We start from the raw sequence: 20,087 nt of genomic DNA, 5'->3' as shown, positions 1-20,087 counted from the left end.
CTAAGAATTTTTATTTTTACAGAAATTCATAACTTGACATAAAGAATACGTATACAAATTTGCAAACGGTAATTAATCAATTTTACTTCCACATCACAAAATGATGGAAAAATAAAGTATCGGTAAAAAAAATGAAAAAAATTTTTTTGGCTAATCGTCTTAAACGCGCAAAAAACACAATTTAAGCTAATAAAAAGTCTGTCTGTCTGTATGTCTGTCTATCTGTTAATTCCCGCGATAACTTTCGAAGGAATTAAGGGTTTTCCGACAACTTTCCGTTTTTCTACAATCAATTTGAGATTTTTTTGCAAAAACAGGGTGGAGTTAAAAAAAAGGAAGAGAAAAATTCGAAATATTTGGAAAAAATGAGAAATATATCATTTTACGAGTTTTTAAGTATGCAGATTTTAATTGTATGCTTTATTTTATATTTTTATGAAAATTTAAAAGGGTAGAGAGGTAACATTAAAAAATATAATAAAATCGGCTTTTATAATTTTTTTTTATAAAAGTAGCTCTTTTATTTTAAAATAAATAACTAAAAATGTTACCACCCCTCTAGATAATGGGTTAAATTTAAAATATGATGTATATTGTTTTCTAGGTTTTTAGGATCAAAGAATCCAACATTACCATTAGTTTTTGATATAACATTATTTAACCGAGTAACCTATCCCTTTAAAAAAGTTAAATAATAAAAGTAATGTGGAAGTATTGATTCAATTTGCAGGGGTTTTACCGGAACTGATTTAAATAAAGTTTAGTATTTAGAATTTAAACATAAATAAAAATCTTTTTGTTACAGAACCTGTTCTAATTTGGATGCGTCAGAGGAAACTGAAGCAGATGATGAAGTTGATGACAATCAGGATATCCCACAACCTTCTCCATCTCCCGCTTTAGTGGTCCCAATAATATCTTCGAAAAAGCGAAAGGCAAGTGAGGATACTCTACAACCATCTTCTCCCGCTTCAGCGGCCTCAACAGTATTTTCGAGAAAGCGAAAGGCAAGTGCTACCTCTACTCAGCCCGCTTTGGCTGATGCTTTGACAAATTTTATCCAAGTTAGAACACAATCCGCCGATTCTAACAATCACGTCACAATACCTTCACCAAAAAGAAATCTAATGACTTTCTTTGAAGACATAGCCGAAAGTATTCTAAAGTTCCCGGAGATAGATCAGGCGGAAATAAAACGGGATCTATTTAACCTCGTGAACAGCAAAGAAATCGTTCTGCTTAGAAAAAAAACAATATATTCCACCATTGTTTTCTCCGAACTCCACAGATGGGGGACAGCAATGCGTGCAAAATATTCCTTCAGATGCCGGCTATACAGATTCCCAACACGATTCTCAGCCACTGCCGAAACCCTCTAATCGAATTGAAGATGGGTATTCTCCAAAGTTCATAGATGGAAGACGTCAATGGGTTGAAAATATTCCTTCTCCAGATACCGGCTACACAGTATCGCAACACCGTTCTCAGCTACTGCCGGAGTCCTCTAATCGATTTGAAGATGGGTATTCTCCAAACTTCATAGATGGAAGACGTCAATGGGTACAAAATCTTCCTTCTCCAGATACCGGCTACACAGAGTCCGAACACCATCCTCCGTCACTGCCAAGGACCTCCAACCAAACTGAAGATAGATATTAGGCAATGTAAAAAATGTTTCAATTTTTTTTCTATTTTTTTAATCTGTTAAACATGAATTCCATTTACGTTATGAAACCAAAATATTTTAAGTTTTTTATTATGTTTGTAAAGTTGACGTATGTATGTAGCTGTCTAAGAATAAAACAATTATCTAATAAATATGTAATATTTATTAACCCAATATGCAATATCTCGATATGAACTACAAATAATATAAATAATACAAAATTACTCTGTATTTTGGTAGGGTATACCTCTTCTTACTACCTCCAACTGCCATGGTACCGCGCCTGTAGTGTTTAAATAATTACAGAATGTATTTCTTACACCTATAGCTACTTCACTTGAATTCCCACCCAAACGACGGAGTCCCCTTAGTGGAAGTTGCTGTGAAGTAGAGATTTGTTCTTCATATACCGGCAGGCCCAATTTATTCTCAGATCTGTCATCTCGTAAGTAATTATGTAAGATACATGCGGACAAAATAATTTTATCAGCGTTTTCAGGATTGACTTCAAGTCTATCATACAAGATTCTGAATTTTTGAATCAAGATGCCAAATGCATTTTCAACCACACGTCGAGCCCTTGACAGTCTATAGTTAAATATTTTCTGGTTTTCGTTATCTCGTGCTGTGCTTCTTGGATAAGGTCTTAATAGATTTTCTTTTAAAGGAAAAGCTTCATCTCCTAATATCACGAATGACACAATATCATCTGAATTAGGTAATCTTCTTGGTCCCGGAACATGAAGATTACTTTTTTCCAATGCTTGTCCTAGATTTGATTTTGAAAATATACCTCCATCATTCGATTTACCATAACCTCCAACATCAACAACAATGAATTTATAATTAGCGTCTACAAGTGCCATGAGAACAACAGAGAATGTCTTTTTGTAGTTGTAGAATAGAGATCCGCTATTTTTGGGAGCCTGGATTTGAACGTGCTTACCGTCAACTGCACCAATGCAGTTGGGAAACTGTCACATTGTCCAGAAGTCATCAGCTATTTTTTTCCATCGATCTTCTGTTGGCTCAGGCATTTCTGTTCTTGACAAAACTCTCCATATTGCATCACAAGTGGAAACTACAATTCATTGTACTGTTGAAGGGGCAATTCTATAGCTCATTCCTAGACGGTACTGGGAAGTACCTGATGCTAAGTAACTGAAAATATAATAATTGTTTAAATACTTGTTATGTGTATTAATAATGAACAACATACCTCAAAGTTAATGCTAATCTTTCCTCTGCGGATATAGATCTTCTCCACTTTGTGTTCTGTTTTTGTATGTCTGGTTTTACAAGCTTCAGCAGATTGTTAAATTTCAAGAATGTCATGCGAAAGTATCGAACAAATTGTTCTGGATATTTCTTTGAGTCGAGCAAATGCTGTGTGAAATTCTCCTTCTTCCTCCCGAGCTCTCCATAAACGATTAATCCAAATCTTCTTCTTTCTTTTTTTCACTTTTTCCGTTAATACTAGATACGCTCCGCATGCTATAACTACGTCCTTCTCTCTTCGATCCATGATACAAACTAACTGTAACACGTAATAACATGAATAGTGTGAATATCCACAACACAGCACAGTCGGTGCACGGTTACGACACAGTCGACGCACAGTACCGTATGTGTGAATTGGCCTTAAAAGTTCATAAAGCGGAACGGAATCAATATGAATGTCCTAATAGGAAATCACAGATAAAAACTCACAGCGGAAAAATAAAATACCACTGTTTTACAGGCATGTAAAAATGGCAACTAAAATACCGTAACGCAGATAATTTTACGATTATTTTGTTAATATAAACCGCTTACCACCCGTCCTACAAAACACAAAGAAAGACGGGCCCAAACAACAGTTTCAAAATAAAATAAAACGAAACGGAACGGAACGATATTAATAGTAACGCATTCGATAAAGATCTTAATACGCGAACTTGGAAGCGACCGGTCAACTGTCAACAGGTATTGTTGTGATTTGCGGTAATTTGAAGGACCAGTCAAACACTTAGCTTGACAAAACAAATGAATATATTCGATGTAAGTAAACTGTACAAAGAACATCGGCCTTAGATATAACTAATTACTTAATATTGGGTAATAGAAATTAACGTAAAATTAAAAAGAAATCTAAAATATACGCGTATGCGTCGGTGTCTTGAGTCGTTCTGTCTCACACTTTCTTTCTTCGGACCTCGCTTCCCACCAACCCTTCTCGCTCCCGGATTGGATGTCGTCACAAGTAAAAAAGCGAGGTTGTCGGCTTGTAATGTCTTTCCAAGTTGGAACATGCCGCCCGCCTTGAAAAGTCTCTTTTCAACAAATAGAAGTCTAATGGGAACAGTCTGAACATTAAACTTCTATAGGCAATAAACACACTTTGTTAATAGCACGCTTAATCACATTGCCATTAGGAAGTTTTAAAGATACTACACGCACCACATTATTAGACCCTCGGAACAGTTCAACCACTCTAGCCATAGGCCACTTTAATGGGGGTGTATTGTCTTCGATTAATACAACTAAAGAGTCCACTTTTAAGTCATTATGAATGTCGTGCTGCCACTTGGAGCGTGTTTGCATCTGGGTGAGGTAGTCTTTGGACCAACGCTGCCAAAACTGCTGCCTCAACTGCTGCAGTCGGTGATACCGATCTAACCGTGTGGTCTTCATGTCCGTGACATCTTCTTCTGGAGGACTCGCCAAGGAGCTCCCGATCAAGAAATGCGCGGGTGTTAGGGAAATAAAATCTCGGGGATCATTTGACAATGGTGTCAACGGCATGCCTCAATCTGTACGAGCAAGGTATACATCTCCTCAAAACTTAAAGAAGATTCGCTTAAGACACGCTTGAGGTGAAATTTGGTCGACTTTACTGCCGCTTCCCAGAGGCCTCCCATATGGGGTGATCGCGCAGGAGAAAAATGCCAATTTATCTTATCTTCATTTAAGAATCTAGATACAGTTTCCTTATGTTTAACATCGTTAAGAAGACGATACAATTCGATAAAATGGTTATTAGCTCCCACGAAATTTAATCCGTTATCCGAATATATATTTAGGGGTTTACCTCTTCGCGAACAAAATCGTTTCAAAACGTTCAAAAAGCTAGAAGAAGTCAAGTCAGTTGCTAACTCAATATGAGTAGAGCGAGTAGAGAAACATACAAATATGCAAATGTAAGTCTTAACTTTCTTATTGCTCCGACGTAAAATTCCATCTCTAATAAAAATTGGCCCGGTATAATCGATGCCACAATTAGTAAATGGTCGATTGGGCGTTACTCTGCTATTAGGTAAGTCACCCATTAAAAACTTGCACGGTTTCGGATTTACTCTATAACATCGAATACAAGATTTTAAAACATGCTTTACAGCGTTTTTACCATTTACAGGCCAATACGTCAACCTTATAATAGATAATAAATTCTGAACTCCAACATGTAAATATTTAAGATGGAAATTTAAAATTATTAAATAAGTGAGTTTATGTTTGCTTGGCAAAATTATGGGGTGTTGCTGATTATACGTTAATTCTGACTTTGATAATCTACCTCCTACTCTTAAGACATTTTGATCATCAATAAAAGGGTTTAAATTAAGAATCTTACTTTGATTAAATTTAATTCATTTAAATTTATTTAGTTCACTAATTTCTTGTTTAAACGATTCAGACTGAGCTAATATTATTAGCCTTAATTCAGCATTCTTAAGTTCTTCGGAACTTAATGATTCTGTTATAGGTTTCTTATTTAAGCAACGATTTTTGAATCTTAAAAGGTAAGCAACAATTCTAACCAGTTTGGATAATGTAGAGTATTTTTCAAAAATATTTAAATGATTTTTTGATTCAATTTTTTCTTGGCAATTAATTAATGATAAAGAATTTGGTTTAATTTCAGGTAAGTTTTCAAGAATTATTTCTATGTTATTTGTAACATCCGGGTTAATTTTGTCATAAACAAATTTTGGACCATTAAACCAAATTTTGCTATTTATTAATTCCTTTGGACTTAAACCTCGGGATATAATATCTGCCGAGTTATTATTTGTCCTAACATGAGTTATGTGACGAGCCACCCTGTACAACCATGGAAGCCACTAGCTGCTGACCCTGCATTTTATTACAACAAAACTGTTTCATTGTTTATTATCGGGTTAGTCAATTGAAGTCGCTAAGACAATTAGCATGTAATTTGTATTAATTAATTTTCAAATAAAATAATATTTTTTAAAAAGGCGTTTTGGTTGTTAAGATAGTTAAATGGCGCAGTCGGTAGGATAGTCCGGAGTTAGATCGGTTAGTGTATCGAACGTTCGTTTTAACGATTAATCGGACTATACGAAACTTGATGAAAATTCGGTGGAGGTATCTGCAGTGAATTTATCGAAAATTGCTGAAACAAGAAGACCACTATTGGAGATTCATCGGTGATTAGATACAAATCATCTAATTACGCAAGGAGGCAGAATATTAGACTGTCCCTTATAGAAATGACCATCGCCTTTATGTAAGTACAGCTCATTAAGTTAATGTCCAATATAGATGAATTAAGTGTTGTATTGAATAATCTTAAAATCTCTTCAGTTGACTCACCATTAGATAATAATTTAAATTTAGAAAATTTACATTTAAATACTAGGATGCCCACTTTTAAACCGGAATATTTAAATTGTGTCCCGAATTTTGATGGGAACCCTAATGATCTTAACCGATATCTCGTAAACTGTGAAACTTTAATTAAGCACTTTTATGATCAAACGGATCCTAATAAATTTGAAAATGTTTATTTACTTAATTGCTTAATAGGTAAATTAATTGGAAATGCTAAAATTGTGGTAAATATTCAAAATGTAAGTACTTGGAATGATCTTAAACTAACTCTTGAAAGAAATTTTGCTGATCAAAGAGATGAGGCTTGCCTCAATCGCGACCTTGTTATGCTTAGGCAAAATTCAAATGAAAATCCTAATCAGTTTTATGATAAGGTACTGCATTTATTGAATTTACTTTGTTCATATATTGATAGTCATGAAATTACAGATGTTGCTAAAAATTTAAAACGTACAATGTACTCAGAATTAGCACTTAAAACCTTTGTATCAGGTCTTAAAGAGCCTTTAGGGACAAATATTCGGTGTATGCGGCCAAGAACCCTAGCCGAAGCTTCTCAATTTGTAAATCAAGAAAACAATAGCTTATACTTTCAGAATAATAATAAAATTAATAAACCTCAGTATAATCAAAGTTTTAATAAATCTATACAACAACCCAACTACATCCAACCAAATTTAAATAATCATAATAATTTTAACTCAAGTACACCCCATGATCTATTTATGAGACAAAATGTTTTTCCATCTCAACCAGTTCCTATACGCCCTAGAATTTTACCTCAACGTCCTCTGCCAACAAACTCGCAAGTTTTTGGTAGACCACCCCAAAATCGAAACGTTTTTAGGCCAAATCAAATGAGAGAAAAAGATCTTCCTCGACCGACGCCTATGAGCATAACTTCTAGACAATTCTCCCATAATTCTAGAAATAATCAATCTATGCAAACTTATAACCCTAATCAATCACAACGAAACTTCCAAACTAGACAAAATCACTTTGTGCCCTCAGGCCCTCGTAATTTTGTATCAGAAGAATTATATAATACTGAGACTAATCAATATTATGATGATTATGATGATAATTATTATTGCGATTCAAAAGAACCCACAACTTTTGATGATGAGGTTCATCAAAATAATTCCCAAGTTCTGTATGAAGCATATGACGATCAACAAGAACCCGAAACTTTAGAAAATTTTACAAAACAGCCTCCAGAGGAGACCAATCCTTAGTAGCTCCTATAATAAGCTTCAATTTAATTACTACCAGTAAACTACCCTACATTATATTTCCAGAACATAATTTAAAATTTTTAATTGATAGCGGTTCATCTCGATCTTTCATTAACCCTAACTTGGCAAACAAATTTTACAAAAAGGATATAATAGAAGACCCGTTTATTGTATCTCGTGGAAAAGAAATGTCAGCTCATAAATTTAGTACTCTTATACCAACATCCAGAATTTTTAACTTACCCGAACCTTTACAATTAAAATTCTTTTTATTTAAATTCCATGACATTTTTGATGGTCTTATAGGAGTAGATAATCTTGAAATTTTAAAAACAAATTTAGATTTTGGCAATGGTTACTTACGTACTCCTTATGCTCAAATAAAATTACTTTTCCAAAACACAAAACGAAACCTAAATCAAATAAGTGTAGAACCCCGATGCGAACAAGTTATAAAAATTAAAACTTCAATCAAAAATGGTGAAATCATTATTCCATATCAAAAAATAGGAAATTGTGAAATCCCAGAAAGTCTCTCTATTGCAAAGAATGGCATAGCCCTCACCACTATCTTAAATAGCTCTACCGATCAAATTCTATTAGATTTTTCCGAACCCATAAAAGTTGAACCCTTTGAAAGAAAAGAATTAGAATCCATTGATTTTAACTTAATCGATAATTTTACCAATAAATCTCCTAATTTTAAACCGGAAAAACTAATCAGAACAGATCATATGAATCAAGAAGAAAAATTTGCAATTTTAAAATTATGTAAAGAATACTCTGATATTTTTTATGATGAAAATACTCCTCTTACGTTCACAAGTCAGGTAAAACACGAAATTAAAACCACAGATGAAACACCCATTTATTCGAAAACATACAGATATCCCTTTATTCACAAACAAGAAGTTGAGCGTCAAATAAAAAAGATGTTGGAGCAAAATATTATAAGACCCAGTGTATCCCCATGGTCCTCACCAATTTGGGTAGTACCAAAAAAAATTGACTCTAGCGGAAAACAAAAGTGGAGATGCGTAATAGACTTCAGAAAACTGAATGAAATTACCATCGATATGCGGTATCCTCTACCCAATATAACAGATCTTCTCGATAAGCTAGGTAAATGTCAATATTTTTCAACCCTCGATCTAGCGAGTGGTTTCCACCAAATTCCAATGAACGAAAAGGACATTCCGAAAACTGCTTTCAGTTGTGAGAATGGGCACTACGAATTTCTGCGTATGCCTTTTGGCCTGAAAAATGCCCCCGCGACCTTCCAACGCGCAATGGACAATGTCTTTCGTGGAATGCAAAACGAAAAGTGTGCCGTTTACCTTGATGATATAATTGTCTACTCTACCTCTTTACAAGAACACATCGATAAATTACGCGCCGTTTTCCAACGTCTTCGTGAAACCAATTTCAAATTACAGCTAGATAAAACCGATTTTTTAAAAAAAGAAGTAGGATATTTAGGACACATTGTTACCCCTTCAGGTGTCAAACCCAACCCCGAAAAAATTAAAGCCATTAAAAATTATCCTATTCCAAAAACTACTAAGCAAATTAAGGGATTTTTAGGATTATTAGGCTATTACAGGAAATTCATTGATAATTTCGCTAAATTGACTAAACCTTTAACCAAATGTTTAAAAAAAGGAGCCACTATAGAACATAACGCTGAATTTATAAATTGCTTTGAAACCTGTAAAAATCTTTTAATGAACGACCCTATTTTACAATATCCAAATTTTAACAAACCCTTTAATTTAACAACGGACGCAAGCAATATAGCACTAGGTGCTGTGCTTTCTCAAGGACCAATTGGTAATGACCTACCAATCGCATATGCATCACGTACTTTAAATGATAGTGAGGTCAATTATTCAACAATAGAAAAAGAACTTCTTTGTATTGTCTGGGCTACGAAGTACTTTAGGCCTTATCTCTACGGACGAAAATTCAACATAATTACGGATCATAAACCTTTACAATGGTTATTCTCACTAAAGGATCCTTCATCAAAATTACTACGTTGGCGAATTAAATTAGATGAATATAATTATACGATTTATTATAAAAAGGGTAAACTAAATACAAATGCCGACGCCCTTTCACGTGTAGAAATCCACACCAATGATACGGATACAAATTTTAATTTAAGTAAATATATTGAGGAATTTAATCAGTCTCTTCAAAATTCCGAAAATTTAAACCCAGAAAATGAAAACCCTGACCAAGACAATATTTCAATGATTGTGCAACATGACCCCACAGATCAATGCCCCCAAACAAACGAAGGCACTGAAAATCTTCCCGTCGAAAACACAGACGATATAGTGCAACCTGATATTCCTAATGACGATAACGCAAATGACGACACTGTTCATACCAATGCTGAACAAAATCCTATTGTAGGTATACCGATCGTTGAGACACCAGTTAATTACGGGTTAAACCAAATAATAATATCTGTTGTTTTACATTCCCCGGCAATTCCCAAAATTAAAATTTTGTTTGAAAAAAAGAAACGAATTAATTTACAAATATCCCAAAATAATTTCGATAATGATATAATAAATTTTATAAAAGATTATGTAAAGCCAGGCTTGCAATATCACTTATATTTCGAAAATCCTGAGTTTTTTGAACCTTTTTGTGAAGTCATCAGAAAAACGTTTAAATGGCCATCTTTAAAATTAAAGCGTTGTTTAACTAAATTAATAGATGTCACACACAAAGACGATATAAAAGAAATTATAAAAAATTATCATGAATCAAAAACAAACCATCGAGGAATAGATGAAACTGAAAGAAGGATTAAAGAAAAATACTATTGGCTAGATTTAAAACATTCTGTACAAACTTTTATAAATGATTGTGAAATCTGTCAACAATGTAAATATGAACGCCATCCAGTCAAAGTAAAAATGAATGTTACACCGACAGCTAATCGACCATTTGAAATTCTCCATATTGATGTTTTTACTGTTGAAAAAAACAAGTATTTAACTATAATTGATTCTTTTTCAAAATATGCGCAAGCTTACCCAATTTCTACAGCCGAATCTATTGAAGTAGCTGATTGTTTATTAAATTTCTTTTCCCACCATTCTGTACCGAAACAAATAATTACCGATAATGGAACCGAATTCAAAAATTCATTAATTTCAGAATTACTTGATATACACAAAATTAAAATCCATTTCATTTGTCCAAATCATCCTGATTCAAATGGTATGATAGAAAGATTTCATTCAACTATTTTAGAGCATATTCGAATTCTAAATACCACTGGATTTTTAAAGACACCCACTAATAAAAAAATGATTTATTCTGTTCTCGCATATAATCATACGATCCACTCATCTACAAAATTTAAACCAATTGATATAGTTAATGGCCATATTACGGAAAATAGTCCTTTTGATATAAAACTTGATCAACTATTGATTAACGATTATGTCAATTCGCATAAAGAAAAAGTTAAATTGCTCTATTCCCAAATAAACGAAAAATTACATCATAATAAAGAAACTGTAATTGAAACCCGCAATAAAAATCGTGACGACCCTGAAATATTTGCACCTGATCAGCAAGCATATGTGAGAAAACACATAAGACAAAAAACCGCTAATGTTTTTAAAAAACCGACAATTCTTAAAACTACTGATAATGTTCAAAAAACGGTTTCCACAGAACTTGATAAAAAGATTCACATGAATAATTTAAAAAGACCGCGTAAGAAACCTTATTCCTTTGATAACAACGACTAGAGTTGTTTATTTTCAATTATCTTATTTCTTTTAGATTGCTCACGTTCATCGTGGGAATGCAAGGAAACGACGATATAGAAATTAGAAACCTAAGTAGCCATGCTGGCTTAATTCCAATAAATTTAGGATCTGCTAAAATTCAAGAATCAAGCTATAATCTAATACACTATTTTAACCTTAATCCGTTAATTTTAGAGATAGGACAACTAGATAAGAAAACTAATAATTTAACCTTAGTATTAGAAAATGATAAGAATTTTTATAAAAATGATTCTCTTAATCAGCTAAAAATTTTAAGTTTAATTAAAGATAAGGTAGATATAAAGCTTCATGAAATATTACCTAATGTCAGAGTAAAAAGAGGTTTAATCAATGGACTAGGCTCAATATTTAAATCAATTAGTGGCAATTTAGATGCATCAGATGGAGAGCGGTATGATACGTTAATAAAACAATTAGAACAAAACCAAGAGAAATTAGCAAATAACTTGTATAATCAATATAAAATATCTTTAAATGTTATTGATCAATTTAATGTTACAATAAGCAAAATTATAAATAATCAAAAAATATTGGAAAATAAAATGAATGATATTTACTCATTGATTTTAGGATCTGAAGGACATTATTTGGTTATCAAAGATTATTTAGACCAATTAATTAACCTATATGAAGTTATTAATTCTGTTTTACAAGATATTGAAAATTCTATCTCTTTTGCAAAAATAAATGTGATGCATCCAAGTATTATAAAAACAAAAGATTTATATCATGAACTCCTTAAACTCGAAAAACAATTAAATAATAAAAAGTTACCTTTTGCAGTAACATTAGAAAATACATTTTTAATTCAAAAGTTTATCGATATAGAATGTTATATTGTAAATAATAAAATAACATATTTCCTAAAAATACCAATTATGCAACCTTTTACTTTTACATATTATCATTTATATTCTGCACCAATATTTAATGGGAGTCAATTTAAGGCGATTGTACCACGAAATAAATTTTTGCTTAAAAATGAGCTATACTATTCCTTCACGAGCGACCCTTGCAAGAAAGCTACCAGACAACAATATATATGCCAGAAGATGACACTTGAAGATATTACTGACGAAGCACCCTGTGAGATCCTGCTTTTGGAGAATAAAAATACTTCCACCTGCAAAAAGGTCCAAATAGTTGCTACCAAATCCAAGATTCTGCGCATCGAAGAATCCAATCAGTTTATTGGAATTCTTCCTAATCAAGAGGTCATTAAACTCAACTGTAATAAACAAATTGAGTCAATTCGTTTAAAAGGCAGTTTCCTTTTTAACGTACCTCAAAATTGTGAAATTGTTACCAATCAAGCGAAGTTCCTGATCGATAAGCCAATTGTAAGCATCCAATCAATGATACTTCCAAGAATCGTGGAACCAACGTTCGAAGAAAAATCTTCAAGTTTCAAAATCCACCTTGACGACATCAGATTGGACGAACTTCATGCTGTAAAACATCAAATTTTGCAAAATCCGCCCTTTCACCTAATCGAACAACAATCAATAATTGGAAGCCCTAGTTTATGGACGATATTTATTTATTTATTATTAATAATTGTAACTAGTTATTTCTGCTACAAGAAGTTCCTGTATACCAGATGTTCGAAAAGATCGACCAATCCAGAAGCTGCCAATGTTGGAGATGTTCAACTTCCACCCTAGCCCATGAAGTTGAATTTTAGGAGGGAGGAGTTATGTGACGAGCCACCCTGTACAACCATGGAAGCCACTAGCTGCTGACCCTGCATTTTATTACAACAAAACTGTTTCATTGTTTATTATCGGGTTAGTCAATTGAAGTCGCTAAGACAATTAGCATGTAATTTGTATTAATTAATTTTCAAATAAAATAATATTTTTTAAAAAGGCGTTTTGGTTGTTAAGATAGTTAAATCATGTTTCCATTCATCAATATTTGAAAGTTCTGTTATTCGTGTAATTCGGTTTGCTACGAAAGTTTTGAGTCTGCAGGGCTCTATTTTTATCCACGAAAGGACTATGGTAGAGTCTGTAAAATAAAAAGACTTAGAAATATGAATGTCAAGGGTGTTTTTAACTTTATGCATTAGTTCGGCTAATAAAGTTGCAGCTAATAACTCTAAACGAGGCAGTGACAGACTTTTTAACGGGGCTACGCGTGACTTGGCGGTTAAAAGTTTAACAATGGTTTCTCTATTTGACATAGATTTTATATAGACAAACGCACCGTATGCCTTTTCAGAGCTGTCACTAAAGCCAATAAGTTTAATTTCTTTAGCATCTGGCAATAAAACATGACGGTCGATTACTATTTCGTTTAAGGAATTTATTTCAGAATAAAATTGTAACCAGTGATTTTTTATGTCTGGAGGAACTTCCGTGTCCCAATCCAAATTAAGTTGCCAGAGCTTCTGAATGATTAGTTTGGCTCTGATTATTGCAGGACCTATTAATCCCAGCGGATCAAAGATCTGCGATATAACAGAAAGTATCACGCGTTTTGTGACTTTATTTTCATTAATGTTAATATCAATAAAATATTTTAGATTATCGTTATTTGTATCCCATCGGATACCTAGAGTTTTAAGTTCTTTTTCTTTTTGAAATAATATCAAATTTTCATCTTTAATATCGGTATTGTTTAAAATGTAATTTAATATTTCTGAATTATTTAAGGACCACTTATGTAGTTCAAATTTTGCGCTTGATAAAATTTTGGAAATTTCATGATAGATTTGCTTTGCTTCTTCTTTAGAATTTAAACTAATGAGTAAGTCATCTATGTAAAAACATTTTTCTATTATCTCTGAAGTTCGCGGGTATGTATCTTTATTTAAAATGGCTAACTCTTCTCTCTTAAGCACCGAGTTGCTTGGAATGGAGCGCTAGAGGTACCATAGGTTACGGTATTAAGTTCGTAAACTTTTATTTCCTCTTGAGGTTTTTCTCGCCAAAGAATTTTTTGATATTGTCTTTCATTACGGTCGATTTCTATACAACGATACATCTTTTTAACATCTGCTGTTAAAACAAATGGCCGTAGGCGCAGTAAAATTGATAACAATTCGGGCTGTATTGTAGGGCCTGCTAATAATAAATCATTTAAAGAAACTTGTGTGCTTGTCTTCGCACTCGCATCGAACACAACCCTACACTTAGTTGTTACCGCCGAATGAGGTAAGAAAAAAGATGTAATGTTTAGTGATTTATCGTTTTCTAAAGTATTGACAAATGACATATGACCTAACGATTCATATTCTTTCATAAAATCAACATATTGAGTTTTTAAATTTTCATTTTTTAAAAATCGATTTTCTAAACTTCTGAATCGCTTAAGTGCTGAAGTTTTAGAATCGCCTAACTGCTCTGTACAAATAGGTTTAAAGGGATATTTGACAACAAATTTTCCGTTTTCTTTTCGCGTGGTTGTCAATTTAAAATATTCCTCACAAAACTCATCATTTTTAGATAACGGAATTTTTGTATCAATTTCCTCTATTTGCCAGAACTTTATTAAATTGTCGTTAAGTTGTTTATTAGTAATTTTACTAAAATTGCAAATTTGTTTATTGTTAATCATATTTTCGTTTAAATTAAGATTCCCAGTAACGATCCATCCAAATACCGTTTCTTGTAATGTTGGTAAATCTTTTCCTAACTTTAATTTTCTTTGTTTGAGTAGGTCAAAAAATAATTCCGCTCCGATTAATAAATCTATTAATTTGGGGATATTAAATTGTTTATCAGCCAAATTTAAGTTATAAGGTATCGATAATTCAGTTTTATTAAATTTTTGTAGTGGAAGTTTCTCTGTTATCTCCGGTATTACTAAAAAATTTAATTCTATTTCAAAACTTTCATGTCGCGATTTAATTTTTGCAGTTGTTTTATTTTTTATGAGAGTTTCAATTTGATTTATGCCGCTTAAAGGAATATTTATTCTGTCACTTTTTAATTTAAGTTTATCAAAAAGAGATTGACTAATTTAAATAATCTAATAATAACTAAATAATCTAGCAAAGCGGTACATTCCACCCAATTTTTATCTTTGTTTTCTATTAAAACAGTAGCCGTTGATAACAAAATTTGATTAGAATTAATTGACGTAAAAGTATGCGATACATTGCGATTTAAAACAAAGCTTTCCGATCCGGGATTATCAAATTCATTCGAATCATTTCCCTTTAAAACACTTACATTATTCTCACAGTTTGGCAACAATGCTGTGGCACCTGTTACTTGCCGCCCGCCGTTCGATACTCGGAATTGTGCCTGGCCACTCGATTCTCTAAAACTTCGTGGTTCCTGGGATTGCTGCCGAGGCGATGTTTCAATAGTGCGCCGTCGATTGTCGGTGTTGCCGGAATTTACGTTAAATCTATTTCGTTGATTTTCATTTCGATTAAAATTATGTTGATTTGAATTTTGATTTTGCCTGTTAAGAGAATCGTTATTGTCGATATGTAAAGCTGTATTATGCTTTCGATTACATTTTTTGCATCCACTAGAAAAATAATTTTGTTTATGATGGTCGGGTCTTAGACAGTTAGAACAGAGTTTGTGTTTATTTATTTCGTTTTATTTTTCTGATATAGTTAAGTTTGCAAATTGTGGGCAACGATAAATGTAATGTGGTTCATTACATATTACACAAGAAGACTGAGTGTTTTGATTAAAATGGGTGTATGATTTTGGTTCTGTACGAATGTGTCCGATTACTTTTTTAAAGGTTTGCGATTGTAAAGGTTTTAAATGTTGATTTTGATTTATATAATTTAAATTTTTATTGTTTTGATTATTAGCCTGAACCGCTTCTAAAGTAAAACACTTTCTCGTTAAAAATTCTATTAATTCGTTTAAAGTTGGTAAATATTGATCGTTAAGTTTGCCTTCCCATTCCCGTTTAGTTCTTTCATCTAATCTTTGTAAAATGATAGGTATTAACAAGGCATCCCAGTATTCGACTGGCAATTGTAACTTTTTTAAAGCAGTTAAATGCTGATGAACCAAATCAAGTAATTTCCTCAAACAAATAGACGATTCTTTATTAATTGAAGGCAAATTGAACAAAAGAGTATTAATATGCATGTTTATTATGGCTCTTCGATTTTCATACCGTTTTCTTAATAATTCAACAGCAATTGTATAATTATTTGCGATTAAATCTAAGTTTTCAATCAAACTCAAAGCACTTTCTTGACAACACGATTTTAAATACATCAACTTTTTAATTTCGCTTATATCCGATCTGTCGTCAACAGTCGCTTTGAATTGATCCCAAAAACTATACCACTTTTCACATTTTCCATAAAACTTAGGAAGTCCCAAATCTGGCAATGTCGCGATTATATTAGTAGGCTGCTGTGGATAGGGATACGCTTGCAATATGGGAGTGGCTACGGTTTCTTGACAAGTTACGATCAAACGTTTTGCTTTCGATATTTTAGAGTAAAATTTCGTTTCCGTGTCTAACCTAAATATTTTTTCTTCGGGAATTAAAAATTCCAAACGAGTTTGAATTTTGTCAAAATCTGAAAAGTCTTCTTCAATGCTTTTTAAACGAGATTCGATTTGAAACTTATCGATATCTTCTACATTTTGTCCCGATATAATTTCTAAAAATTTTGAAAACCTTTCTAATCTCTCCGATATTACCGATCTTGCGTGTAAGTCTTCCGATTTTTCATCATTCTGATCCGCGGAACTAACATCCAATTGATGTCTATTTTTTCGTGGCATTTTGTTTTATAGAAATAAATAATGTTAAAATTAATATTATTTTATATTAGTGCAAAGGACTAATAAACCAGGTTCCGAAAGTAAAACTCGGATACATAAATTAAACATAGAGCTTAATTTAAAAAGTAATAAAAAGGCATTGGTGTTAATATAACTTAAGTACCCTAAGAGACCCTTTCGAGAAAAAGATTAAAGAAAAATTATATTGATGTGGGTTTATATTTTTCAGTCTTAAGCATTAGGCAGATACGTGTTGAATACAGCTGTAATAGAGATATACTTGCGTTTAATTGGAATTCCCATAACCTATTTTTATTCACTATTAAAAATTTAATAAATAAATTGGCAATTTTATCCTTTTAACAAGCTACGATACGAGTTAAATAAAGTTAAACAAAGTACGATACGATAAGAAAATGTCGATATAATAAAATAAATGTCAATACTAAATACCTACCTCTGGGATGGCATCAGCAAATTTTATGTCGATTAAACGATTTCGATTTATCTACGTTTTATTAAATATCCATACGCGATTGTCGATATACATACGTTATGTCGATATACAAATGGATGTAAAATTCTATAGGTTTCGATTTTTCGATATAATAATTAGAAAACGACCAAGAACACCTTTTTTGTTTCGAATAAAAATGTATACACTTGCATACCTACGTGAAAATGCGATTTAAAAAATTAACGGTAAATGTAAAACACATGCATAATATCGATATGTATACTCATCAAACAAAGGACATGCTTAAACTCTAAATTTAGACACTGTAAACGTTATTTCTTTATTTAATTTCAATTTCCCTAGCCTCAACGAATAAATTGAAACGGGCTTACCCAACGGTTATGTCCTATCTGCAGCAATGTTCTCTAGTTCGGATTTTTCCATAGGCTTCTTCGTTCGACATCCGCTCGATTGGAACAAAATATTGTTGTGATTTGCGGTAATTTGAAGGACCAGTCAAACACTTAGCTTGACAAAACAAATGAATATATTCGATGTAAGTAAACTGTACAAAGAACATCGGCCTTAGATATAACTAATTACTTAATATTGGGTAATAGAAATTAACGTAAAATTAAAAAGAAATTTAAAATATACGCGTATGCGTCGGTGTCTTGAGTCGTTCTGTCTCACACTTTCTTTCTTCGGACCTCGCTTCCCACCAACCCTTCTCGCTCCCGGATTGGGTGTCGTCACAAGTAAAAAAGCGAGGTTGTCGGCTTGTAATGTCTTTCCAAGTTGGAACAGGTATAAAGCCATATCGTTGATTGAATATTTAGGAAGATACGCAACCTTATGGGCTAAAGCGTGATCGCAAATATGCGTGAAAAATAGATGGCGATTCTCTCCAGTATGCGCGAAAATAATTTCGTCCGTCGCTTCTCATTAGTAATCGGCCGATCATCCCTGAGTCGTGTGGGAGAGTTTTTGCACAGGTTCGTGTTTGCCGCATTGCAATTTAGTAGTTAAAAATTTTCTTGGATATCATAATCACAAATAGATAGATATATGTAAATGTGTTAAGTTTGTGAGACAATGGCTCCTTTAGGGAAAATTAATCAGTGTGCATTATCGTGGGTGCAATAATGTAAGAAAATGTAAAAACAATGTTCTCAGTTTTTTCAAATTTCCGATTTTAAAACCAGTGTTGCTTAACCAGTGGATAGAATATAGGCAATGCGGAAATATGTTATGGATGAAAATTTATTAAAAAACAAAGTATTTTGCGAGAAACATTTTGACAAAATATATATTGCAGTAAGTAATAAGCGAAAGAGACTTTTAAAATCAGCTGTACCAATTTCATGGAAAGGTATTATTTTTGATATTTTACTGTTTCCTTCCAAATTAGGGTTATAAATTTACTCTAAATTATAGAATCGGCCTCTAGAAATACAATTTCTTTGCCTGATACCTCATGTAACGCTCAAAGCCTTGAGAGTTTAGATGCAAAAGTTTCATCAATAAATTGGGAAAATGGTAAGTAAATAATATTATAATATTACTTAAACTTGACACTTTATTTTTTATAGGCAGATTTTTTTAACTGTTGTATTAAAAGTTCATGAGTGGGTATACTTTTAATGCTCGCATTACTGAAAATATTCCTATTTGCCCTTTTGCATATTTTCAAACCCTTTTACAAGTTGGTGACAAACCTTACCTATTGCGACAATAAGTATTATAATATTATTATAACTATAATTATTAATATATATTTACATATTGACAGGATAATTCTTTTAATGCACAAATGTAAATGGACGATAGATCTCATCATTTTAGGATAAAAAGTTTGTTTGTTTTTTAGCAAAATTTGGAAATGCCTATTTATTTTAAGAAAGCTTCGCTTTTCAAAAAAAGTTCTACAGCAAACAAATATTTTAAATTTAACAGGCCACTTAATTTGCTAACTAGAAGATTTTTAAGACGTATCACAAACATTTTTGGGCGGGATAAAGATGCTTTTTATAGGATATTACTTTTTATTTATAGGGTCCGCTAATTATTTTTTGGTTTGAAACTTTTTTAAAGATTTTAGATATTAGAGTAAATGTTTCAAAAAGCAAATTACAGAAATGTAACGTTACAGGGAAACAATACAGCAATTGTACACCAATAAATATAAGCTATTTGCAATACTCTATCCTTGTAATGTTTTTGTTTTAGCGGACACCATCAAAACTTATTCCAGAAAGAGAAATCCAGCAGTTGACGATGATAATGATGAGGCAGATATAAATTAATTTATTTATAGTGTTAAGCGTTTATGTAACACCCCCGAAAACCCTGTAACTGAAAAAAAAGAATTATGTAAAATAACAAGCCCAGAACGACAGGCAAATGACCTATGTCAAATATCAAATCCCTCATCCACAAAATCCGATACAAAAAAACAGTTGGGTGGTGTACATTTTAAAATAGATGTTTTAAAAAACCAAATTAGGGCTAAAAGAATGCAACATATCCGTTTAAAAAGAAAAAGAAATGTAAATACAAATATTTTTAGGGTTT

This window comes from Anthonomus grandis, chromosome 15, assembly GCF_022605725.1.
Source record: "Anthonomus grandis grandis chromosome 15, icAntGran1.3, whole genome shotgun sequence".
In the NCBI taxonomy this organism is placed as follows: Eukaryota; Metazoa; Arthropoda; class Insecta; order Coleoptera; family Curculionidae; genus Anthonomus; species Anthonomus grandis.
Note: the sequence above shows the minus strand (reverse complement) of the source record.